At 45.6% G+C, this 26,207-nt stretch overlaps 2 protein-coding genes across 3 annotated transcripts in view; one reads left to right on the top strand and one right to left on the bottom strand.

Moving 5' to 3' along the window:
* bru3 (CUGBP Elav-like family member bruno 3) overlaps positions 1-26,207 on the bottom strand; it is a 505,232-nt gene that overhangs the window by 312,503 nt on the left and 166,522 nt on the right. The gene's annotated exons all lie outside the window — the stretch shown is intronic.
* Positions 1-26,207, top strand: part of LOC119171830 (uncharacterized) — a 225,435-nt gene that overhangs the window by 158,300 nt on the left and 40,928 nt on the right. Inside the window, exon 1 of one of the 2 annotated variants that reach the window (XM_075892468.1) lies at positions 19,839-20,117. The exons of the other annotated variant lie outside the window; for it this stretch is intronic. The gene's annotated coding sequence lies outside the window, so the exon portion shown is untranslated. Of the gene's footprint in view, positions 1-19,838; positions 20,118-26,207 lie in introns of those variants that run through there. 2 annotated transcript variants of the gene reach the window in all.

Here is a 26,207-nt window from a genome sequence, read left to right as displayed (position 1 = left end):
CTTCTCCTACTTGATCTACAAGCACATCTATAGATCACCTCAACGCAGAATCTCTGTCAAAGATATTGAAATTACCGGAATGATTGAGCACCGCTGACGTGTCAGCTATGGGGAAAATCCTGGATGCCATGGGAGCTGACATACAACATAATAAATGCATTTATTTACATATTTCTCACTAAACGTCACGGAGACTGAGCAATGTAAGTCAGATGGACCGTTTAGAGAACAGCAGGTGACTGAAACATAATTTTGAATCCATTACCAAGCGCTATATATATATATATATATATATATATATATATATATATATATATATATATATATATATATATATATATATATATATATATATATATATATATATATATATATATATATATATATATATATATATATATATATATATTGTAGTGATAAAGAGCGGCAACGGAGATTTTGCTCTCGCACTCGCTCAGCGCGAAAAGACGAGAAAGACGAAGAATTACAGAACAACTAGCCACCGAAATAACTTTGTAAACGAAGGATGTTTACAATATGCATACTTTTCTACAAGAAGGAATAAACGCAGCCAACAAAGAACCAACGAGACAACAGAAAGATCGAACTTTTTAAAGACAATTAAGCTTTGAAGATCTGAAAAGTGCACGTCCGCCAGTGTAAAAGTTAAATCACAGGCAAAGTAAATGGACAACTTTAGATAAGTCCACTGCATCCTATTTTATTCAAATGAAAGGCAGCGGAGGTATAGAAAGAGCTGCGTATATATTTTTATTCTGGCAAGCATCTAAAGTTGTTTCCAATGCGCAATTTCGTTGGGCGTATACGCTCCTGCACAGCGGTTCTTTCTTGGCAGCCTAAATGCAGCCTCTCGCGAGGCGACGGCTACGCGACGCCATTGTGTTCGACGACGATGTTTGCGCGCCACGGGGCTTACCGGCCGGTTTTGGCGCAAATCCCCGGGCGCATTGTTTGCGGGGGAGCGCGCGTTTGGCTGCAGCGCCCAGCGTGAGCAATAGTCGGCGCGCCACAAATCCCGTCTTCCAGACCACACTGTTTGTTCCCGCGCGCTTTGAGTCGACGCTCTTGGCGAGCCGAAAACAGCAGGCGAATCGCAGGCCACAGGTGTCTGCGCCCGCCGACTGCAAGAGTCATTTCTGGAACGTGTGATCGCGCTTTTTTTGTGCGGTTAAATAACGTCGTGCGGCCTTCGTTGTGACACACGCAATGAGCAGGCCGAGCGTAGCAATTCCGTGAATGAATGCGATAGTTACTGCTAAACTCCGAAAGACCTTACGCAGAGAGGCTGCATGACAGTGCTGAAACGTTTTTGATGCTCTGCGGGAAAGATTGAAAATATAGTAACATACAAATGCTCCGCAAAATTGTGGATAAACTCCCACGTCAATCAGGCTAATAAATTTAGAAGAAAACGAACATTACTTTATATGTTTTATTAGTAGAATGCAACTAATTAGATAAAACTAATGTCACTATTATTAAGCGTCTGTTTTTCCCACCAAAAACGACTGAATACACAAAAACTTCCATTCTAAAATCATTTTTGAAAGCCAAATTTTTGTTTGTGACTTTTGTGTTAATTAAGCAGGTCTGTGTTTAGAATCACGGAATGAAACCGTAAAACCGCCAGTGTGACACATAATTTATCCTAGCGGCGTTCATTATGTTCCATTTTAGTGCGGGTTTTAAACACATATTAAGTGATAAGATTATATAACGACTCCGCGCCGCTGTAGTCGCACTTGATGTAGTGAAGTAGGCCCAAAGTTCGGTAACGTTATGTGTTGAAATTCGCTTGCTCATGCTATCGCCGTCACAGTCATGGTATTCCTCGTCGTCCAATTACTGGGTGAATTCTGATACAATAAATAATTCAGCCAGTTGTACAGGGTTCACGTACTCCCCCTAATTTAAGCAAGCAAATGCGACCCTCTTGTGTTATATATCCCCGCCTCTGTTATGAACAAAGCCAATCGATCTTTGTAGGGGATCTGAATACGGGGACGTATGAAAATATATGTACGCTGCATTACCGTCCCTTAATTTGGATGGACACTCGCTGTAGCACCAAGCGCCTATAAATCGCCATGTCAGACTCGGGCAGTCCGACACGAAGACGTAACGGAGAACTCGCGCATCCGGCGCATTCAGAAGAAGAAGAAGGCGACGGGAGGAGCAAAGAGGCTCTGCACTATATAATAACGCCCGCGCATATTGCTTTCTGGGATGCGGACAGTACTCGCTTTAACCGTCTAACGTCACCGATGATCACCTTATCCGCTTCATACTAGCGGCAACGTCGCGAGGTGCTGCCCATCTCGGACGTATACACGCACGTTTGCGTGACACCAAGTCGAATTATCTTAAAGGCAATGTTCGCCCTTAATAATAAGTCGGGAGTGTCTATTTATGCAAAAATGTTCAATACACACATTTAGAGTTTACAAGAATTGGAATCTTTGCCATTTCACTAACGGTGTGTTAAGCGCAGGTATCGAGTGAAACAGCAATGCTTGGCGTACTATATCAGTGAAGTGAAGCACGCGGACTCCTGAAAGAAAAAAAAAAAGACAACACAAGCGTTGTCTTGATTTCTTTTGTTTAGTGTGTGTTTGCTCTCATATTACCATCATTTATAATGAGTAAGGAGCAGTGATTTCAAGAAGCAGAGCGCGAGCTCTTCAGCGGTTGAAGGGAAACCTCGTAATTGGCACAACTTTGTAACTTCGTAATTGGTACAAGGAAATAAAAGGAACGTTCCTAAAGAGTGTGGCTGGACAGGAAAGACAACAGAGTTTGAACGTCGATGGTTCTTTCACAACGGCACCTGGCTCTGAAAGAACCATGCGCTGAAAGCTTTCTCGCGTGACGAGGCACGCCGTCCTGTTGGAGAATGGCGCCGACGCATTTAGCCCAATACTTTGGTTCGGCGATGCCTTAGGCGTGTGGAAAACGCCAATGTCGTACCTGGGACACGTGTCAGTGGCCGCGCTGATGGCGTGGCGCTAATAAGTGACCCGCGCATGGAAGACGGCGTTTCGCTAATGGAGTGAGCCGCTTCGTTTGAAATATGTCGACCCCTCACCTGAGGAGAAAAGGAGTTTGGCCGGTGGATGCAGCAGCTAACCAAGCACTCTTTGGGAAAAGCTTGCGCCGCGGGTCCCTGTCGCTTCGAGCGTGCGTTTGCAAAATCGGGTGCCAAAAAAATGATCCCGTGTGCAAGGACGGCCTGCGGCACTCACACCCCCAACGAAAGGGATTCTTGCTTTGGGTTAGGCATTCATGAAGCAAGGAAATATTGAAGTCAAGTCTTTACCCAAGGCTGCAGAACGACCTTCGTGTACAAAACCACACGAATACCGAAAAGAAAGTTCGACAGGCATGCTCCACTATTTGTTAAATTACTTTTTTTTTCGGGTCTGCCGTATAGTGATACAGTCGTTACGATGCTAGGCTTCTGACCGGAAATTCGCGAGATCGATCCCGGCTATGCCGTTCCCGTTTCGGTGAAGGTGAAATGTCCCGTGTGTTTTTCGTCCGTGCCGTGTGTGTTTTTTTTTTTTTTTGCACTGTTGAGCTCAAGTGAGAAATGCTACATGCCTGTGTAATTTGCAATTTCAGGGCACGTTAAAGAGCACAAGAAGGTCTAAATTTCCAAAACCCCTCTGTTACAGCGTGGCTCATAGTTAAATCACAGTTTTGGCCAGTTGAACCATAACATAGGATAAGTCAATAACGATCTACTGTTTAAGATTCATCAGGTGGGCTGATTCTACAATTATCGTTGAAGATAATATGGTGATTGGTTAGAACTGTGAAGTGTCCCCAGTCATCGATGCTAACACAAACTACCAGACTGTAGTAAAACTGAATTCTGTGAGGAGGAATGACTTAAAACAGTGAATGCTTGTGCTGCGCCAAAGTGACATTCATTGACAACTCAATGAAGACAAGAAGAGCCGGCTAGTGAAACGTGCTGGCAAGCCACCAGGCTGATGTCTTGTTTGCACCTACAGACAGATGAGACTAAAAGACTGGCTGACTAAAGATTTCTAGAGTTGCTTCAAGGATCAGTTCTAACGTAAACGTTCTATCGATGATCTCTAACGTGATGCCCAACAAAAGCGGAATATCCCACATGTCAGGTGCGTTTTAAAGCAACGCCATGACCTCTACTGCACCGAGATGACGTAGCCGTCATTCCGCAGGACGCACTTCTTCCGGTAGAACATCCTGTGCAGTGGTGGGTGCGGCACTTCCTTGTCACTCAAGCACTGGGACAAGCGCGCGCACAGCAACGTAGTCACGTTCAATCACTCTTAGCATGCTAAGACATAGATTATCAAAGCGGCAAAACGTTGGGCAGGTTTGTTCCAATACATTTGGTTAAACCTAGTTGTTGGGCTGGTTGGTGATTTGGAATACTGTAAGTAAATTTAGCGCAACTGGCAAACTCCTTGAATCACTGACACATTCACACACTCTTTTGCGCAAGAAACACACGGCTTTGTGTGGTGTGTGTTTCTTCTGCGGAAGAGTGTGTGAATTCGTGAGTGTTTCAAGGGATTGTCAAGTCCCGCTAAATCTACTTACAGTTCATATACATGCTCGGGAAATTCAGGGATCGCATTCACAACCCTTCTCTTTCATAATTACGTTTTTACATCGGTCTGAAAGCTTCACTAACGTTGTATGCGTCTTCGTGATTGGCTGAAATATTCGTAGAGTAAGCAGATTCTGTGAATATTCGCCCAGAGAAATTCTATTTTGGAGATGGAAGCTAGCGAAGCTTTGAGTGTTGTAGGTGTGGTATTGTGAATATTGCTAAATGGCACCTATATATTTTAATTACTGACTAATTGTGTGCATAAAAAGAATATCCCTTCATTTACATGGCGCATGACGCATAGAATCAAAAGTGGCCAACGGTGGCGCCAAGATGAAATTGTGTAGCACATAAGAGCCCGTTGCTTCGAAATTACAAAAATGGCATGAGGTTTATATACTTGTCCTCCAGGCGAAATCGTTCATGTCATTCTGCCATGTCGGCAAAATTTCATACCTTTTTGCTTACTGTCCACTTTCCCAGCGCAAGTACGCTGGATGACGAGTTAACCGGTTAGCCGAAAATTGTTCAACGCGTCAACTGTTTGCGGAATCGATTTGCCAGAACGTAGTCATATACATCTTCGTTTCAGCAAGATGCAACCGGACACTCGGCAACGGGGTCAAGAAACTACAGCTAGCAAAAAGACAATGACTCTCGCCGTGACAATCGAAATATTGATCACCTTCAACACACATAGTCAAACGCAATTAATTGAACAAATAGGCATCACGGCTTCGAAAGACAGCACCCTCTTGATTAGAAGCTCTAAAGACTACAAAGTGCACTTTGATGCGGTAAAGCTATCATCAGAGAAATTCTCGTTTAGGCATCCTCCGAACAATGTCATTGCTGTCCATGGTCTAGAGCTGAATCCCTATACTGTCGGGACGATGACCAAAAAGAGCACGAGCTGCCACGAATGCTATTGATATGAAACGACGACAAATAGGCTGAAGATGTTTAACAAGCTACACCTGTTTTGATGCACGGATTAATTCGGTCATGAATTATAGCATAGAACATAGAACAAGTCCCCGAAGTGTTGGCACATCACGACGATTGGAAGTCAGCCCCCGCATCATATTGTGGATGCTTAGCGCAACTTTTTAATCCCGTGAAAAACACTCTCGCATTCACGCTCGCCTTTGCTAAAAAAAACACACACCGCTCACAGGTTTGGTGGATGCGTGCGTGAATGTGAGAGTATTTTTCGCGAGATTACCGAGTTTCGCTAAGTACCTACAATATGACGAGTCACCATTTAGTGCATCAACTTCTAATCAGCAGCCACATGGACTATTAGCTCAACGAACATCGAATCGTCAAGCACAATAAATTGAGTCACTCAGTATAGCCATTGTAGGGCGCTTCCTAATAGACTTATGCAACCACTACCTTCGTTACTGCATGCAGCGCAGCAGGACCTCGCCGCGAACGAGAAACAAGCGGCGCGACACGAGCACGTCTTGTATAGCGCCTCCGTCCTTTTTTTTTCCGTCGTCTCTTTCACAGGGTTTCGTTGTGCGAGGCCAAACTAATCAGGCTTTGTCGTTCCTCCATGGAAGAGAACTCACTACGCGGAGCTACGAGAGGCCAGCAGACTGCCACAGAGAGCGCAGTGCAGGGATGGCCATTATTGGGGTTTTTACTAGCGGATAATACCGCTGGACATTACCCGCTCGAGCGACCGCGACATCCATTAGCGAGGAGTACAAGGGGATGCGGGATGGCAGGGCTTTTATTTCGCGCCGGACAAGCCGGACTAAGAAGGAGGATTTTAAAAAAAGAACGAAAAAATTCGAAGAGGAAACTGAAAGGATGTGCCACTATGCAGTCATTCGCCGGGTCCTTTTAAAAGACTCCACTCGGAAGGGGCAAGCCTCACGAGTGTACAGACGCTCGAAGCGTTGCGAACTCGGCACATCTTTCCGAAACAGACGCGAGCGAAGGCGAGGCTGTAGGAGAGATCCACGCAAAGCGCGCAACAACTTGACCGGTCCGTGTAAGGGGAAAAATAAAACGACCCTCGTTTCGCCGCCCGGACAGCGACGCCGCGGACGAAAAGAAAAAAATGCGCGCGGTAAACACCGATAGAAGCGCAGTCCGCCTCGTTCGATCAAACGCTGCAGAAAAAAGTAACAACAAAGAGAGGATAGTATAAAAAACAAACTTGAAATGTTCTCCCCCCTCCCGCCCCTTAAAAAAAGTACTAGGCTGTGCTAGAGATAATTGGAAGAGTCGTTTTGATAGCTTACTTCTCAGCTAGATGTGAGGACAGTAATAAAATTACTGAGGATGAAAAAAAGAAACACGGCAGCAACAGGAGACAGAAACGAAGAGAGTGGCTTCCCATTGTTCCTCTTCGATGGAGTTGTTTTTAATGATAACAGCGATGGCGGAACAGAAGATGGCATAGGAGAGAGGAGAAGAGAATATTGCCTGGCCAATAAAGAACTGGAGTGTGGCGGAAAAAAAAAAGTAAATGAAGGCGCGAAAAGGTGGCGCTAATAAAGCCAAAAATACGAGAAAGATATGACGTCGTGGGTTCGAAAGAGGGAGAAAAAAAAAAGCCCGAAGAGGGACAGTGGTGGAACGCGCTTGCGGTTCGCTTCGCTGGCGACGGGAATTGCCGCCGAGGCGCCCGCGGGAAAAAGCGCCGGCCGAGTGACGGCATGTGCCCGTCGTGTGACGGCGGGATAGAGGCGGGAGAGAAATGAGACAGAAAAGGAAAAAAAAGCACGGAAATGAGGCGCGGGATGATCGATGGCTCAATTATGACTCGCCCTATACCGTCTCGAGGGTTTAAACCTTGCGCCGCGAGGAGGTCAACGAAAAGTAAAGAGGAGAGAAAAAAAATGCTAATCAGGCAGATCACCCAGCGGAAACTTCTGTCTAGTTATTCCGTTGAAAAATAGAAGAAAAGAATAAAAACGAAAAAAAAACAAGGCTGGGGAGCTTCGCTTTTGTAATGACTGCGACCTCGTGTAATACCTGCTGGCGACAACGCGCACGATATTGCGACGTCATTTCTTTTTGTGCTATGCGAACTGAATGACGACATTCTAAGTCAGACCAGTAGTAATGACCCATGGTGTAGCCTTAAGGGGCAAGGAAAGATCGCAGTCAGTCAGAAGAGAGAGCGAGAGAAAAATGAAGAGAAAAGGCAGGCATGTTAACCAAGCTTTGGCTCGATCGGATATCCTACACTTGGAATAGAAAAAAAGGGGAAATAACAGAAAAAAAGGATAGAGAAGAAAGAGGGGTAAGAAAGACATTGATGAAGAGCTATAGCTTGAAAGTGCACCACACCAACACACGCTGTTGGTTCATAGGCGCTCGTGAATTCCGGTGATTCCCAAGAAGCACAAGAGGGCTTTCGTGGGTTTCAGAATGTGCGAAACCGTAGGCCACGGTCGCAGGACCTCTTTTTTTTTTAATGTCCGCGATCTTAAATCCAGGTCTAGGAGCTTGACTTCTGTACCCCGTCGTCGAGCCATGTTTAATGGGCAGTGGCACAGAATGTGCTCAATCGTCTTCTCGTAGGCGCAACTGTTGCACGCCGAACTGCTGGTCGTTCCTATGAGACTCAAATACGCATTCGTAAATGTCCGGCCACACCACATGCAACACTGCAAAGTTGCATCGCGTCATGAAAGCCCGCACGACAAACGAAGTTGCCAATTTGGGTTGATCGAATAGAGGTGTGCGCTGGATAATCTCTGCGTAATCGATTGTAGAAGCGTAATACGGCGAGCAAGTGATCGTTATCGCTGCACGGCGTCCATAATGAAGAGTTATGACTGAACGAAAGTCTTGTGATCATGAGCCTATCGTGCAGCTTTATGCATGTGGTAAAGAACGTCGTAATCTAAATCAAGAATTGATTGATTTGTGGGGTTTAACGTCCCAAAACCACTATATGATTATGAGAGACGCCGTAGTGGAGGGCTCCGGAAATTTCGACCACCTGGGGTTCTTTATGTGCACCCAAATCTGAGTACACGGGCCTACAACATTTCCGAATCTAAATTAAGAAACAGGAATAGGCATGGGGAGGACATCCGGCGTCTACGCAAGAACACCGATGCTCATTAAAAGCAACAGGCTGCATTTCGAGAGAAGGTAAGCAGGCGAGGGAAAGGCAGTAAGTTAGGTGGGCAGATGAGATTAAGAAGTTAGCGCGTATAACATGGCTGCAGGTTGCACAAAACCGGTTGATTGGTGAAACATGAGAGTGGCTTTTGCCCTGCATTTGGTGCAGTCATGTTGATAATAATGACCACTCACCCATCTGACGAGTACTGCCACGCGTGTTATAAAATAGGGCGGTATCACGATTTATCAGGAGTGTTGTCATGAGCGAAGAAATAACTCGGGTACAGCACGCGCATGATGAGAACTTATACTGATCTTTGAATGCGTACACAAAAAGCGCTGAGGCGAGAACAACGTTAAGAGAGACCTATGTCCCTTCAATGTAGTCGGATAAGAGAAGTCCAGAGATGCCCGTTCTAGACGACCGAAATGCAGCAGCCGACTTCCCCCAAGACTGAAAAAAAAAAAAATGCACCCACAAGCTCGGCACCTTTCTGCAAAAGGCATGGTCCGGCCATCCGGCTTATGACGTCAGCCTGCAACGCACGAATATTGGCGCAGACTCATGGAGATCCGCCTTTAAGACATAAATGCCATAGACTTCTAAAGTTGCAACCGATAGGAGGTTGTATGCACGTTCGGACACAGATTCATGATTTATTGCCAGAATAGAAGAACGATTTCGTGAGTGAACTTTGTTTTTTTTTCCTTACTACTACTACTACTACTACTACTACTACTACTACTACTACTACGACTACTACTACTACTACTACTACTACTACTACTACTACTACTACCATTGATACTCCTGCTGCTGATTTTTCTACTTGGACTATACTGCGACTCAATTATAAAGTATTGTATGTTTCTGTCTGCTGTCCATAGAATACAGAGAATTTACAGCACTGACTTTCATAATTTAGGTGATTTTGCAGAAGTAATAGTAATTGTTCTTTTCTGGAGCTTCGCATTGTGATTAAAACCTCCCATTGCCTTTTTTAACACTTTTGTGAAACTTAGCTGACAATTTTTGCAAGTAAACTAGCTGTCTTTCTTGCACTATATTTTGTTCACATTTACTGTTTTTGGCCTTTCAAGCTATGCCAAGCGGTTGTCATTATATTTTACTCATTGTCATTTCTTATTTATCTACTTGTACTTTTTTGCCGGTTGTATACGCCAGCAGTAATACTTTAGGGCTGTTCCTATGAACTCTCAATAAAGTTTACGTCTACGAGACCTTTATAGAAATATCGCAAATGAGGGCGTCTTGCGCCTAATAAAATGTATCGAATTTGTGTGAAATTTCTCTAGATATTAGGAATAATTGGGGTTATTTTATTTAATTGAATTGAAACAAAGTACCCAGCCAGACAGCAGAAGGACAAAGATCTCAGCCAGTTGATAGGTATCAAAGTTTAAGAGACGGTTTAAGAAGCGGAGTGTCATTTGTTAGGTGAAGCACGTGAACAATTTTACTGATCGCCCTCTGTGTCACCAGAGTCAATCACTATTAATCTCTGTGTCAACCAGAGAATAATGAAATATGAAAGACCGTTAACGAGAGGCTCACCATCTAATCCGTTTTTACATGGTCCAGAGTGCACACCGAAACTCGATGAATGCGTGATTTTGTACGTCTAAGGAATAAAAAAACAGCAATGAATGGTTGAAGCCTGGTATAATGATACCTGTGCTTACGCATGCGTGAGCCAACCTTCGATTAACCTGCATAAAGACGAAATAAAGTGTCTGCACAGTTTTCTCTCACGTAGACCGCTACGCGCGCCGGATTGATAGGTTCGCCTATTGCACGGGCATGCGCAGGTAAGCTTTCGTGACTTCTTTTCCCGGCACTGTGCACTTTCACCATTGCTAACCGCCGGTGTTCGTGCTGTGTGACTTTTCTCTTGTGTCTGTGGTTTCACGTCTTATCCCCGTACAGAAAAACTCCAACCCAGGGTTCTATAACTCCCCCTGAAAAGCTAGCTTTTTTGCGACAACACAATGCATGTGGCGAAGCAAGCGATGACGAGAAGCAGCAGCAGGTATATATATATATATATATATATATATATATATATATATATATATATATATATATATATATATATATATATATATATATATATAAGGATGCTCAGCGCAAACTGCGCCGCATTGAACGTTTGTGATTATTGTAGATCGTTCTCTTAAGATAGCACGCAAGACGCAAACACTTCAGCTTATCATAGAACTTGCGCGACGACCATGTGATAAGGTTGGAATATTCGACGGCACATGTATAAATGCCGACGTGCTTCACCGCTGGTCAGTTGATTGATGTCCGACGCTCAGTTCGCCGCTATCAGTGTCAGTCTTTATCACTGTAATCGGACTTTCCGTTCACAGGCCACAAGTTTGGCTAAATAAAACAGTTTTGTTTTAGGTTGAATTCCAATGGCAGATCCAGATCAAGTTCTTCTGCTCTGAGCAGAGCAATCACACCCCAATGGCAGATTTGGAGCATGAATTGTGCGTTCAAATGGCAGATTGAAAACAGCCGCAGATCCCAGATTGCTCCAAAGAGCAAGAATTCTTACTCCGCCGAAATCGGCGGATTTGACCGGAAGTTCAAGTGACGTGTTCTGTGTGCCCGCCTTTCATCCAATCAACGACGGATGTCCGGAAAATGCTTTGCACTCCCTCGCACCCTCTCGTGCTCCCTCGCTAGATTTCCGCTCACCAACAGCTTCCGTCGAGACGCGTGCGTTCCAATCAAAGATTTAGTGAGGGCAATCCAGCTCAGATCGGTGCGCTCTATTCGCAATCCAGCCCAGCGCTCGCGATCTGCCATTAGAGAGAGAGAGAGAGAGAAGGAATGTAGAAAATGTAGGGAAGTTAACTAGACTATGCGTCCAGTTTGCTACCCTACACATGGGGAGGGCGAGAGGGGAGTAAAAAAAGAGAGAGAGAAGGATAGACACATGTCACATCACACACACAATGCCGAGTTTCACAGGTGGTCCCTCAATGAAGTTGCTGTCAAGTATCTCAGGAGGGCTCGTGTGGCTTTCTGTGCTGATGTGCTGCGCGACCAGGCTCCTAAGATTTTTGCTTCATTAAATGGCCGGTCATCGAGTCTATTCAAGGCACACTAGAAAGTCCGGCGATCTTCATCAAATTGGGCACAGTGGCACAAGAGATGTTCAATAGTCTCTATACAGTTGCAACTTTCACACATGGATGAATCTGCCATGCCAATGCGATGGCTGAATGACTTGGTAAACGCTACCTCAGTCCACAGCCGGCGCAGCATTGTAGTGTCATGTCGAAAAATCTTGGATGGCAGTTGTTTCTGGAGTAACGACTTAAGGTTCTTAGGGCGATGATTGGAGTTAAGGGGAGAATTCCAGTGCGCAAGCGTGGCATTATGCGCGATGTGACGAAGTTCTCTAGCTGCGTCTACTCTTGACAAGGGTATTAACAGTGTGGGCGCTCCATCGTGGGCACATCGGGCAGCGTCGTCGGCGAGGTGGTTACCACTGATGCCACAGTGGCCCGGCCATTAGAATTCAACATTAGACCTACAGTCTGCTCCCTTCATTCACGTAACAATCCTGTGACAATATATAGCGCTGCGATGTTCTATTCGATTATGCTCCAAATTACAAGGGGTAACATAAAGGTAACTGAGAATGTACATTAATAATTACAGTGATACGCAAGGAAGCACAACAGGAGCGGAAACGTGAAAAAATGGTGCTACTTCTACTTGCAATTGAAAATCTGCGAGGTACAGAGTATATAGCGAACTGAACGCGCAGGTACGCATGTGACATCAGGCATGGCTACAGAAGGCACTAGGCAGAGAACAACTCGACTGGATGATCTAAATGTGTCGTCCTCTGTGGCAAACAAGATGACTGACTTAGACAATGTTTAATATTTTATTGGAATAAAATGCTTCTAGAAGCTCACGTGTCGTTCTTTATTTACTCCTGCTCAGGATCTAGGCATCATGAAGTATTGGAGCCCATGCGTAGGCTTGCTATGTGCATACTGCATGCTTATAATCTATCTGCCTTCTGTGTGTCTTCTTTCCATACCTTCCTCTGTCTAGTTATTTTGTCTGTCTTTCTATCTGCTTCCATTTTTCTCTCTCTCTATACTAGTTTGGTCTTCCGTAAGAGTTAATAAATGACACACTGGACAAATAGGCGCACGTGTTATCTGAGTGAAGTTGAAGGTGGAGGAGAGGACAAAGAGTGTGCGTACCAGTTCATGGTGATAGTTTTCTGTTTACTCATCCCGAATTAATGGTTGACCTAAACAGCTCCACCATTATTACTGATCTAAAGACTAAATTAACTAAACAGTAGCCAATATTTCTTGAGGTCGGAGAAAAAGGAGGGAGAAAAAAAACAAAGAGAGGCAAAGAGGTCATCTACAGGCGCTTCCGTCTCGTTACCTTACGCTGGGGCAAATATATTCATAGATGAAAAGAAGAGAAGACGAGATACGAGGCTGCTATCCTGGTGGAACTAATGCGCCATGTGTGGTACTAGCGGTCGGAACCTTATTGAGCGGAAGATATAACATTCACGTGTTAGTTAATGAACCACGGCCACAACCATGGCGTAACAGCCGCAGCTTCAGACGTAATCATTAGGGACAGTACTGAAGTTTTAAGACAGCTTTAGAGCAGGCTTCATAGTGTTAGGATTGTTTGTGTAGGGTACGCTATTTTCGAAACTTACCCAAGGCAGCCAAAAGGATAGCGTGTCATGCATTCGCAATGGCGACAAACGCTAACGCTAAACTTTTAGAATAGGTGAAATCACTCTTTTAATAAAATGACAATACACAAAATTCAATTACTAGTTTTTTTTTTAAATGTAACGCCAAAAGAATAAAACGATTGATTGATATGTGGTGTTTAACGTCCTAACCACCGTATCATTATGAGAGATGCCGTAGTGGAGGGCTCCGGAAATTTCGACCATCTGTGGTTATTTAACATGCACCCAAATCTAAGCACGCGGGTGTACAGCATTTTCGCCTCCATCAAAAATGCAGCCACCGCAGCCGGGATTTTATCCCGCGACCTGCGGGTCAGCAGCCGAGTACCTTAGCCAATAGACAACCGCGGCGGGGTGAACGAATAGAATGAACTATTTGACTCGCATTCCAAGTTTGAAACATGAGCACAACCTTAGTTAAATACACGATTTGATTGATTTGTGGGGTCTAACGTCCTCAAACCACCATATGGTTATGAGAGACGCCGTAGTGAAGAGTTCCGGAAATTTCGACCACCTGGGTTTCTTTAACGTGCACGCAAATCTGAGCACACGGGCCTACAACATTTCCGCCTCCATCGGAAATGCAGCTGCCACAGCCGGGATTCGATCCCGCGACCTGCGTGTCAGCAACCGAGTACCTTAGCCCCTAGACCCCCGTGGTAGGGCACCTTAGTTAAATACAACCACGCTTCTTGAATGACACATTTTTCACAGTCGTTAGGCTGTTTCCTCGTACGCTCTCTCTCCGATCGAAAGAGGCGACTCAATTATGCGCGCCACAAGGGAAAGCATGCAAAGGCGCAGTCACGGCCGTCGCCTACCCTACGAAACGCGCTCGCGACAAGGACTGGCGAGCGGCTTCGTAGTCGACTATAGACCGAACACAGTGAAGGAGCGAGGGTGGCCGGGGAGCGCTTAAAGCGGTAGCGAGCGTGCCGCGGCTTCAGCCGCGGTGACAAACGACGCCCGAAGCCGTCGACAGCGCGACTGTAATTTGATAGAGTTGACTTGACGCGGCGTCGGCTGAGCGCCCATGCATCACTTGGCTGCCGCGCGACCTTTTCCATATTAATGGGCACCGCGACGTTTTCGCACGGCTGAGTGGCCGCGCTTACGGGGGGCCCGGCCGCCTGCCGCCTATTCGCCACTCCTGCCCGGGCGACCTGCGCTAAGAGTTGTTAAAAAATGGCGACGCCCGAGGTTCGCCGCAGGGCATTATCGCACGGAGCGTGCGTAGTAGAGTTTTCTTTGTAGCCGCCCCCTTTTTTTTTGTTGCACCTTTCTGCGTCTTTGCGACGCCTTCACCGTCGTCACAGTGTGCGTGCAGGAAGAGAGCGTAAATAGAAAAGAGTTATTAACGTAGAAACGCGTCACTTGTAGGAAGTGCAAGCTCTGTTTTCTCGCTGTTCTCCTCGATTCTGCTTCGTGAGTTCCGTCTCACATCGCTGAATATTCTAATTTATTCCCTCGTTGTCGGCCAAGCTTTCTCCTTGCTGTTGCCGTTGCTACCTGTCTGTTACGAAATAATAGCATTATGTAAATTATTGCAAAACGGCTGCGCAAAGTTAAACTCGACCGACAACGTTTATGGCTTTCTTGTTTTTGTTTCACTCTGTACAAGCATATATAAATAGATGCATTGTTATAACAAAATGAGCTACTTCCTGCCTCACAAACACAATAAACATGCTCGCGAATAAAAGCACCGACAAGTTACTATGCGACAACAGTATTTCAGTTGCACGGAACACCGACTGCTCCAGCGAGAGCTTACAGCGTTTGTTTTGCGCAAGAACAGGCACGATTATGATTCTATGTAAAATGAATGTAATGATGACAACACGGCGCTCGGGTGTGGGCGCATACTAGAGAAAGCACACAATGAAGCAAGAATAACAACGATTGGCCGACTAAACAGGCGTTGTCTTTTGCTTTTCATTTCTACAATAGATCAGTCACAAATGAACGAAAAGGAGTATAGTTTGATGTGTCTATTTTTCTTTGATAATTGTAAATGAACTTAAAACTCCATTTAACCAAGCGACGGCTACAATCGAATCATTCCGTTAAATCAGAAACTTTGCAAAATTGATTGACATGTGGGGTTTAACGTCCCAAAACCACTATATGATTATGAGAGACGCCGTAGTGGAGGGCTCCGGAAATTTTGACCACCTGGGGTTCTTTAACGTGCACCCAAATCTGAGCATACGGGCCTACAACATTTCCGCCTCCATCGGAAATGCAGCCACCGCAGCCGGGATTTGAACCCGCGACCTGCGGGTCAGCAGCCGAGTACCTTAGCCACTAGACCACCGCGGCGGGGCAACTTTGCAAAATCAACAAATATATTTAGGTCATTTGAAGTGCGAGTTGAGTTGCCCAATGCTTGTGCTCACGGCTAGGCTAAGAGGCGTCCACCGATCGAGAAACATCTTCCCGGGCCCTCGGCGACAGCTCTGGCCCACTGGACAACCCACGCATGGCCTTCGGGGGCACCGCTGAGGAGAGCAGCTTGCCATCGCTCAGGAATGCACGCCGCTTCACTGATTCTTTCCGTTGGTGTCGTCCTTTTTTTATGGCCTCTTGTTGTACCTTGCGCGTGGCCAAAGTACATGCACCATGTTTTCCCGTTCACGCTCGCACTACGGGAAAGTGCGATACTGCAACGCACTGATACTCACAATTTGCCGCGGTGTTGTATTTGTCACTTATTCATTCTTGTGAGCGTGAAAAGTCAGCGACAATATCAGAGCATTGCGGGCCTGGTAGACGGCCTTGCGAAGATATGACAGGCTGTCGGTGGGCAAGGACGCGGCGCACAAATGGGATAATTATTTCAGCAGATAAAGCAGGAAAATTTCGAAGAGACGATCATTGTCCTCTGTTGAATGAAATAACAAAAGAACCACAACTACCCCCAGCGCCATTTTGTACGTCAAGAGCGCTAACGACTGCTGAGTATACTGTTCCGCATGCAGGCATGGTGCGCTGCATCCTAAAATTAAAACATTGGTTCTGACTGCGACGCCTCGATGTTTTAATGCGATAGCGTTTGAACGCAAGCTAAAAAAAAGACCCGCATGTGCCAAAATTAGCGACCAATTCCTTCTTTGTATACTAACTTAAATTAGGGAAACTTTGCTAAATCACGTGTCATGTCAAGTCAGTTTTGTGAATTCGGGCTAATGAGAACAGCAAGTTTTATGACTTGCTGGAAACTGGACGTCTTTTGAATAAATGAGGTTGTCGTTAGACCGAGTTTTGAAGGGGCCCTGCAACACTTTTCTGAGTAGCCAGGGAATGAACTCACCAAAAAAAAAAGCTTATTGCCTCGTGAATTTTCCACCGTCACAATGATCAGAATCCGCCCAGTACGAGCGGAGTTGCACAGATTCGTCACACGGTGCAATTGCATTCTCTCTTCTCTCGTCCAGCCCAAAGTGCTGAAAGATAATCTCAGAGGAATGAAACGGTGGCAGAAAATCCGTCAAGCGCGCATCGTGACCTTGATCCCTCCTTTCTTTTTTTGTTCTTCGTATGCGTGGCTTTTCAGTGCAATCTCGTGTGCACGCGTGGAAAACTCACGACCTCTCGTGGTGGCCCCAGTAAAAACAGAGCACACCATGCTCAAATTTGCCAATGGCTGATACTAGGACTGGAATGAAGTGATCTTGAGCCTGTAGCGTCATTTTTCGAGAGAAGAGGAAGCAATTTTCAGCCAACTGTGAGAATTCATTGTTAATTACAGGTCGAGTGCATCGCTATAATATTTGGCCGGCGCGTTCATGAGAACATTGACTTCTAATCAGCAGCATCTTCTGATCATGCTCAAAAAACTTTGCAGGGCCGCTCAAAGGCAAGAGACTATTATGCCAAGAAAAGCATAGATAATTTATTGCTTTAATTGAGGTTATAAGACAGAGAAATTGTAAATGAAAGAGCTTCTTGGTGCCGCTATGAGCAGAACTCACCGTTAACGATTTATGTATGTAAAAGTATGTAATCGTTAACAATTACATACTTTTAGTTTTTAAGTATTTTTTTACGGCGAAAGCTCACGAAATCGCAAAAGGGCCGAATATTGGCACCGTAGTTGTCCGATGCGAACGTCGAATAAGGAATCGCACTAACATGTGTAACAACGCGTTTCAGAACGGTCAAGTAACAACTAGGCGTCACGCAATGAGAATCGCGTAACGAGCGAGTCGCTGAACGCTCCAACCCCTGATAAGAACTTCGGCATAATTCCTCATCGTCGTTAGCCAACGCATCAGCAAAGTGCACATAATGTCTTATAAGTGTGTAGCGGTATCACGTTTTTCCAAAGAATGACGAATAATGGTACAGTGCACGCTTTCGTGTTACACAAAAGCTGTTATGATTTATTACGGGTACCATGCAAATGTGCTTATAGTAGTTGGCCCAAGAGTGTTTAAAAAAAATGTAGCAAGTCCGCTCTTCCAGCTTTAGTTGAGGCTGTGCTGGGCATACCGCACAGGCCTGGTGGTTTCTTCATTATTCGTGATAGATAGGCGCAGTAATATTCAGTACCAACATTCAAAAGTGTTCGACACTCTAAATCTGCTTGAACCTTGATTGATTAATATGTGGGGTTTAACGTCTCGAAACCACCATATGATTGTGAGAGACGCCGTAGTGGAGGGCTCCGGAAATTTCGACCACCTGGGGTTCTTCAACGTGCACCCAAATCCGAGCACACGAGCCTACAACGTTTACGCCTCCTTCAGAAATGCAGTCGCCACAGCCGGGATTTGATCCCATGACCTGCGGGTCAGCAGCCGAGTACCTTAGCCACTAGACCACCGTGGCAGGGCAAAATATGCCTGAACATACCGTGGGAATTATGCGCACCAACAGAACGCAAACTGACGCGTGCGGTATCGAACATTCTGACAAGAACAGCGCAGACAACGGGACAAGGAACCTACAGGACGCAGCGCCGTGTTTATCAAAAAACCCTTGTTTACTGAACATGATGTACTGAGGCATAGTGTGATGACTGTGACGTTGTTTCAGGGCGGGTCTGTCCAGTTTAGGCAAGCCTTTTCGGGTTGCAGATTGAGTGAAAATTGACAGATATGACGATAAAGAGCGAGACCTTCAACGTGTCGTCGTAAGAAAGAGTCTGGTAGTTCGAATATCGCTTTCAAAGATGGAATGCTCGCGTCGTATAAGTGCACGAAAGTGAGTAAATGCAGTAGCTAGGATTTGCACTGCTGTGGTGCCTTTGTTAAGTATGCTTGACACGGGAGTCGTATAGTAGCGGCACAGCATAATTTTGCTTTGATTATAGTTCCCTGTCCAAGCTACTGAAACATTCTTTTTGTGCTACTTGAGACCGGACGGACGAATTGTAACCATGGCGTCACAATTTACGAACTCAGGTCATGATTTTCTGTTGTTTGAGGCAAAGGGAAATGGATTTAAAAAAAAACCGTTTTAAAGAAAAGGTCATGTAAGTACGCTCATCACTAAACAAAAAGATAAAAAAAGCTTCACACATCTTTCTTGTCATGAGATGGGCATATAGACACATTGTCATACAAGTTTGTTCAGCAATAGTGTAGTGTAAAATCTTGTGTGGTAACAAGCAGATGGCATCACCCCCTCCCTCCTTCCCTCCCCTTCTATTCCTTTACACGTTTTTTTTTTCTTTTGTTGATTCGTAAATGAGTGGCTCGGACACTTCTCATTGTCACTCGCGGGGCCCGGAGCGCGGTTCAGGCTGCGAAAAGGGTCACGTTCTCTCTTCTGCGCACTTTTCGCCAGGCCGGGCTCGTAAGTCATTAGCCGTCTTCGCTTCAGTCCTCCCTGTTTGTGCTGAGCCAGAACACAGGGATGGCGAAGTGGCTTGCCACGGCCAGAAGGGCGCGCACGAAAAACAACAACGCAGCAATCAGGGCTGCGAACAGCAAGCAACGCCCTCCTCGCTTTTCATTTGGAGGTGAAGCGTTCAGACAGGCTCTTAGGCTTAATCGCGCCGACGTGCGCGGTGTGCTTGCGCTGGCGCCACCTAAGGGAGAACACAGGCGGACGAGGGAGCTGCGCCAAGTTAAGGTTGCTGCTGGCTGCACCAAGAACAAGGCGCGCGCACTTTTCAACCCGGACGACCGGCTGCGCGAAACGGCTCTTCTCCTTACCGGCGCTACGTGAGCTGAAAGTGGACCAGCACGGCGCGCAACTCTTGCGTGCAGCGAGGCGTCAGCTGCCGCTTCGCGCCGGAGACCTAACGCCCAGCTTCAAACGGTTGGCGAAACGCGATTTCGCACCTGAAGGACTCGGCGGAGACAGTTTCAGTGATCGCCGTTGAAGTGTGATGCGCATCACTCAAAAATACGCAGTCTCCTAAGCCTTACGAGGAAAGATCGGAGGCGTTTCCTGATATGAACGGCAAGCACCTGCTTTTGTTGCCACTCTCGCAATTTGCCCCCCGTGGAACGCCAGTTCAGGATTGCGTTTATAGCCGATACATGTTTCAGTCAGAAGCCAGAGGTATACCAGCAAGAAAACTACATCAAGAATTTTCAGAGATAAGCACGAAGGCCAGCTAAGAAAGAAAACTGACCTGTGGTCTACACGACGTAAGTTCTTTGATGTCGCTTCGAAGTACTCGCTCTTTTGGACACAAACATGCAGCGCGTGATCTGTCTTGTTTATACTTTCATATAAAAATTAACTGAAATTGGGGAAGAGTGAAACAATATTTGTATATTTTCACCTAAATTGTGTCGTTCGAATCGATGTAATCTTTTGAAGAAGCTCGATGGTCAGCAACATGTTTTTTTGCTGGGCTTTGCATGTAGGTATTAGCCAAGCTAAGCATAAATGCAGGATCGATACCTGCCTATACGTGCTTTCTCTTAAAATTCGGTAATTTAGCGATTGCGGAGGTGACCAAAATTACCAGATGTTAGACGAATCAGGTGGTAAAAGGTATTAAAAAGCAAGCAGACACTGTCATTTACCACTTTTTCGTTGTCATATAATTAGTAAATAGTTTATTTTGAATACTGCTGGTCTTAACGAAGAACGTAGGAGAACGACAATGACGTAAGTTAGTACAATATATTTTTCAGGTATGATTGCAAAAAATTGCTTAAGACAAATGCATTCATCGTAATGGGTTAAGCTTTTGGTAGATGCTTCAAAGTCGGAAGTTAAAAGGCATCACGTTAACTGACTGTGACTTACACCCAGAACACTTATGGCGTTGAATAGGTTGTCCTGAGCCCATTAATGCTCGATAACTCAGTGATTTATCAAATCGTTGGAGAAGTCTTCCTGCAACAACGCGCGGTGCTCATGGCTGCGTCAAGTTTTCATTCACAGCGATCACGCGTGGCAACGTTTCTTCAAGCGTGACGTGTTAATACAGCTCCGATAGGCTCATCGAGCAACCGATAACATTTCGCAATTGTAACGAAAAGCGACGAAGTCAGCTTCGCGAAGTCTATCATTAGCAAGCGTGGCGCAGAAGTGGCGGAAATCACGTCTCGGTAACAGGTTCGTGAGAGTAAGGACTCTCGGCCAGTGTCCACGAGTGCCTGTTACGCCAGTATGGTTTGCGAGAAAGCAAGAAAATTGCTTAAGTTCGCAAGAACCTAGGCAAGTGTAATGCTGTACATATTAGTGAAGACCAACGGGTAGAAAACGTTTACGAACAAAACATTTTGGGACTATACATTTACTGATTCTTTCTCTCGTAAACGTTCATTGAACACACTCCCTGGATAACATTGTTTGAAGCAATGAAATTTGCTGAAACTTTATCTCGTGAAAATTTCCGGCCTAAAATGCTTTTGATGCACGTTTCGTTGTATTTGCGAATGAGCTATGGTGTCTCGAGGAGAGTGCCTCTTCTATTAATAATCTTTTTTTATTTATAGTTACATTACGACCAATGAGTTAGTTGAGTCTGTATAAACAGTCTTTTCCTTTAGTACGATACAGTGGTGATCAATCAATATATTAAGTCTGATGCAATAACAAAACGCGCGCGTGTTCGCTGCGCAATGCACGCAACTAGCACCACGCGGCAGCACTCAGGGACGAAGCTTCTTGCGAGCGCGTCAGCACTGCTGCCAAAGAAGGCACCGACAAGGAGAATTACGCCACGTGTTGATGAGGCTGCCAGGCTCCCCAAGGGTGTCCTGATGTTCCCTCTCGCTGGTCCGAATGTAGCTCTTAATTTTTTATCATCCCCAGCGTTCGCTTTTACTTTTGCCTCTCTGTGCTTTTTTTTGTGTTTTTACTGTGGCGACTCGTTCGGGAGAGTTTTGCGACGCCACCGGACCTCAGCTGTGCCACCCGGCACTCTGGCTCCGTGTTAAAATAAATAAACAAAAAAGAGGTAAACATCCATGGCCACGTAACCCGCTGCAGCGGTGGCTGCTGTCGCAGTCCTTGCAGTTAACATTCCGCAATTCGCTCGCTTCGCCAAAAGTGACTACAGTTAGGGAAACTTACGATAGCACCTGCTACTCAGAGGCCATATAGGAGAGGTGGTTGCATGAAAAAAACAAGATGCCAAATAAGCAGCTTCGGTTTGTATTTATATTATATATAGATTGAGGCGCACGTTAATGAACAACAGATGGTCAAAATTTCCTGAGCCCTCCACGGGGCTCTTGATAATCCTATTGTGATTTTGGGACTTAAAACTCCAACAGGTATTAGTCATGATTATTCTCAGGCCTTCGATTCGCGCGCCATATTTTACCACGCCTATAGCTTTGAGCTAATCATGTTTTTATTACTCATGAGCGGTTTAGAGCTATCGGACACTGATTCAATGCTGGTTGGCTGGTTTATCTTAGGCAGCACATTTTCGTTTAGTTTTTGCGTACAAGTGCATAGCAGCAGGCAAGTCGCAAAACATTAACGTGAACTCGCGAGCTCTTTCTTCTATTCCACAATGCGGCCGGCTATATCGGCTTCCATGTATTGCATTCACTTATATATATATCTGTGGACGCACTATGAAGTCAGCCACGTAATGTCGCCGCAGTCTTGGCAGATGCGCTCAAACTGGAAGAGGGTTGTAGGCGCATATCTGATAACAATAGTTCTTTGATGATTACGTTTCCTGCTTGCACAAGAGTGCGAAGATAGGAGAGTTCGCGGAACGTCGTTTTGAGCCAAACACTGCAACGATGCATCGACAATGTCACCATTCGCGAGCGTCGTCGTTTCATATGGCATCTGTTGGCACGTTGTGTTTTATTGGAATGTTTTCGTTGCAATTCTAGTGGAGCTCAAGAGCTGCATATGCGTATATTTAAGTATATTCACTCACTAACTCACTCACTTACTCACTTCTTCACTCACTCACTCACTCACTCACTCACTCACTCACTCACTCACTTTCAGACGCAGTGTCAGCTTTAGTCACCCGTGAACTCCGGTCTTGAATTGCATAGCTGCCGAGGGTACATCGTGTGGATACAGCATGCTTCGTGATTGCATCGCCCGTGCGCTTGGATTTAGATTCACGCCCAACAGCTCCGGGTGGTCGAAATTTCCACAGCCTTTTACTACGGCGTATCTCGTAATGATGCCATCGCTATATCTGGCCCGTAAAACCCAACGCACGTTCTAACTTAGCAGATTTCACTCTGACGCCCATATGCTATATTCCCGCCAGACTAGTTTCCCAGCGGATAATCTAAAAGCGTTCGTGGATTATACCATCCACGAATGTTTTTTTTTTCGTTTTATAGTCAAAAAGGTATCCCCTATTGCTGCTTGAAAATGTACGTTTGGCTAAGCTTACAGGTATATCAAAGCGAAACGAAGAAGGGAGGACGAATAACTACACGCTTATAGCACTCTACAATCCTAAAGGTTACAATATGAGTAAGCAAATGAGATGGTAATTAGTTACTCGGAAGAACATGTGCTAGTGTCGCTTGTGAAGCCAAACGTTCCCGACAAGAGCTCACTTCTGCGAATCAAACGCTTTTCTGCCCGTTTCCGAAGCACAATGAAAGTATTCAAAGATCTCCGACTCTCATGGGTTGGATGAAGTCGGTGACACTACAGTTTCGGAAGGTTCCTAATTGATATCCTATTCCCGAATACGTGCAATTTGGGCCTTACAACAGCCAACTCATTAAAAGGCGCCGACGGCATATATCGAGATTGGGTCATGCCTGCGTGTCAGGCTTTACAGCTGGGCCGTAATTAATGCGAATTCGAGTTTAGCTCTTGCTTTGCTTAGCTAAAAAAATTGTAATGAAGAGGAGCCTTCTTTCTCATAAAAAAAAACGCAGCGAGAGAGCGACCTTTGCGACGACCCCGAATAACAAAGGCGGTTGCGTATTGTTATCAAAATAACTCATCCATCCTTATTCATCAGCTCCGTCTCAAAGCGCGAAGTATAGAAAGTAGGACAGGCTCCTCGTGCTTGCATATGAATAGAAGCAAAGCTGTACCGGCCTAATGGAAACAACTTGGGAGCAGGATACGAGAGCGGGAAAGCTATTGAAATCCAGAGATAAGAAATTATCTTCTCCCTTTGACATGCAAATTGCAGGATCGCTCAGAAAAGAAGGCCGATTCTTTTATACAAAGTTTACGCTCAGTCGTTAAGCTCTACTCGGCGCCATAAACTTCACTGCAGTTCGTTGGTGCCCGTCACTCACCGCCTCCCAGGGCCGTACAGGCAGCGCTTGCTCGGCACGCTATGCTGCGCACAGAAGACGTCGGTTGCGGTGTAAAAGGCCCCGCTTCCTTACTGTGCTACCAAAACTAGACTCGTTAGTGAATCGCCTTGGATGCTCCTCACAAAAACGCGATGACTTCACCGTCGGCACTTTAGTTCTCTGAAAGTAGGTCCCTTGAAGACGTTTTCGATACAGCTCCTGAAACCCATGGCAATCGACATCGTCATGCGATGAAGCCGATACCGACAACGACGCCGACACCAATTCCGAGAATGGACCGTTTCAAGGCTGTCACGCTCAAAGTGTTGTAGGACCCCTTTAACTGTACGCAAACTCTCAACAAAATCTGCTTTATCATACGACACCAACGGTTTGCGAGTGTAGGCGCTGGTCAGTAGGTCGGATCATTAACAAACGTGCGGGTGCTAGAAGCTTCACAAGTGTGGCCCCATTGTTCGAAACAAAGCGACAACCAAGTCTATTGTCCCATGCTCGTCCTTTAATTTGTTGAGGGCTTCTAGCCTGTGAGTTTTCTAGCGTGATGACTAGCAGGATTTATTCTCAAGAAGAATTACAGCGTCAGTGTTTTCTGGGAACATGGCGATAGCTATTTTCAGTGCGTATTTCTTGATGTGTGAACGTGAGGCACAGGTGATAGCAAACCACTGACTCCAGAGCCATTTTTTTTTTGCCTCAGTTACACCATGACGGAATCCGTCAACTGGTTATGGAATCTCGAGAAACGAGTAAATAATATTATAATTTTTGAGGTATCTGAAAGAAAGTAAGAGAGCCGGTTAATAATAACTGGTCTGTGTTCTCGAATTCCAAACAAGGGTAGTCTATACAGCAGAAAGCCATAATTACTAAATTGCCATAAATGATGACCACAACAACAGAAGGCCTCACAAATTGCGTCAGGACGTATACAACATGGCGGCAGAGAGAGTTAGAGTATACACCCATCAACCTAATAACAGGCCGTTACATTTAATCATGCGCTCGCTCGTGGAGAATGCCAGGGGCCCAATTCAGGAGAACACTTCGTCCGGCAGACGCGCATCTCGCATGCTTGTTTTTCATCGCGTATTCTGTCACGGCAGTGCACGCTATAAAACGAAACTCCCGTGCCAGTGCAACCATTCAGTGTCCGCGCAGACGAGCAATTATTTTCTCGGGGCAGCCCAAGTTCCCCGCGCTGTTGACACAGGCATGCCTCTATCGCGGGCGGCTTTTTGACTCGCGGGCCAAGAAGCCGGTGTGCGGCTTCCTCGACAGCGGACATGAATCAAATTCCGGCCCGAAATGGGGGAAGCGCTGTGGGCGAGGAAGGGGGGCCTCTGCAAACTTTCACCATGCCAACGTCGCCCGAACGCTGATGGCGACGCAAGACGAATGCCCCGGGAAGAACCGAGCCACGATGTTATGCGCGCTCACTCCGCGGTCCCATCACTGGCCGAGGAGCCGGCTCCCTTGATTACGCTCACAGTAAATCAGGCCCGCAGGCTAGACAGCCTGCCGCCCTACACTGCAAATCATTTCACATCCTTAAGGGTGGATTTTTCAATAAATCACCCATCTTACACCTATTATTTCTGCCAAACTTATCCGCACGGGTGTAATTTCCGCAATTCCACCTTTTGTACACCCATTTGTCAATTTTAGGTGTACTGTAGGTGTATATTCGCAAATTACACCCAAGGGTGTTTCCTTGAACGTTACACCTATCATATATGTATATAGTTTAGAGCATCAATACATATGACATCTCAACGGATGCAATGAAACTGCATGCCAAAAGTCTGGTGAAAAGATCGATGTTTCGGCATTTGTTTCCATTACCCGTTTCATTCGCCAAAATATATCGTGATATGTATTATATTTATTAAACCACCCCCTATTTACATTATTCAGAAGATTCCTCACATGTTCAACGACTTAATTCATGGGTTAAGTTTTTTGGATTCCTACTAAAAATATTTTGCTGCCGCTCCATTCTTCCCTAAT

The sequence above is a fragment of the Rhipicephalus microplus genome, chromosome 4, assembly GCF_043290135.1.
Source record: "Rhipicephalus microplus isolate Deutch F79 chromosome 4, USDA_Rmic, whole genome shotgun sequence".
In the NCBI taxonomy this organism is placed as follows: Eukaryota; Metazoa; Arthropoda; class Arachnida; order Ixodida; family Ixodidae; genus Rhipicephalus; species Rhipicephalus microplus.
This window is presented reverse-complemented; position numbering and strand designations above follow the sequence as displayed.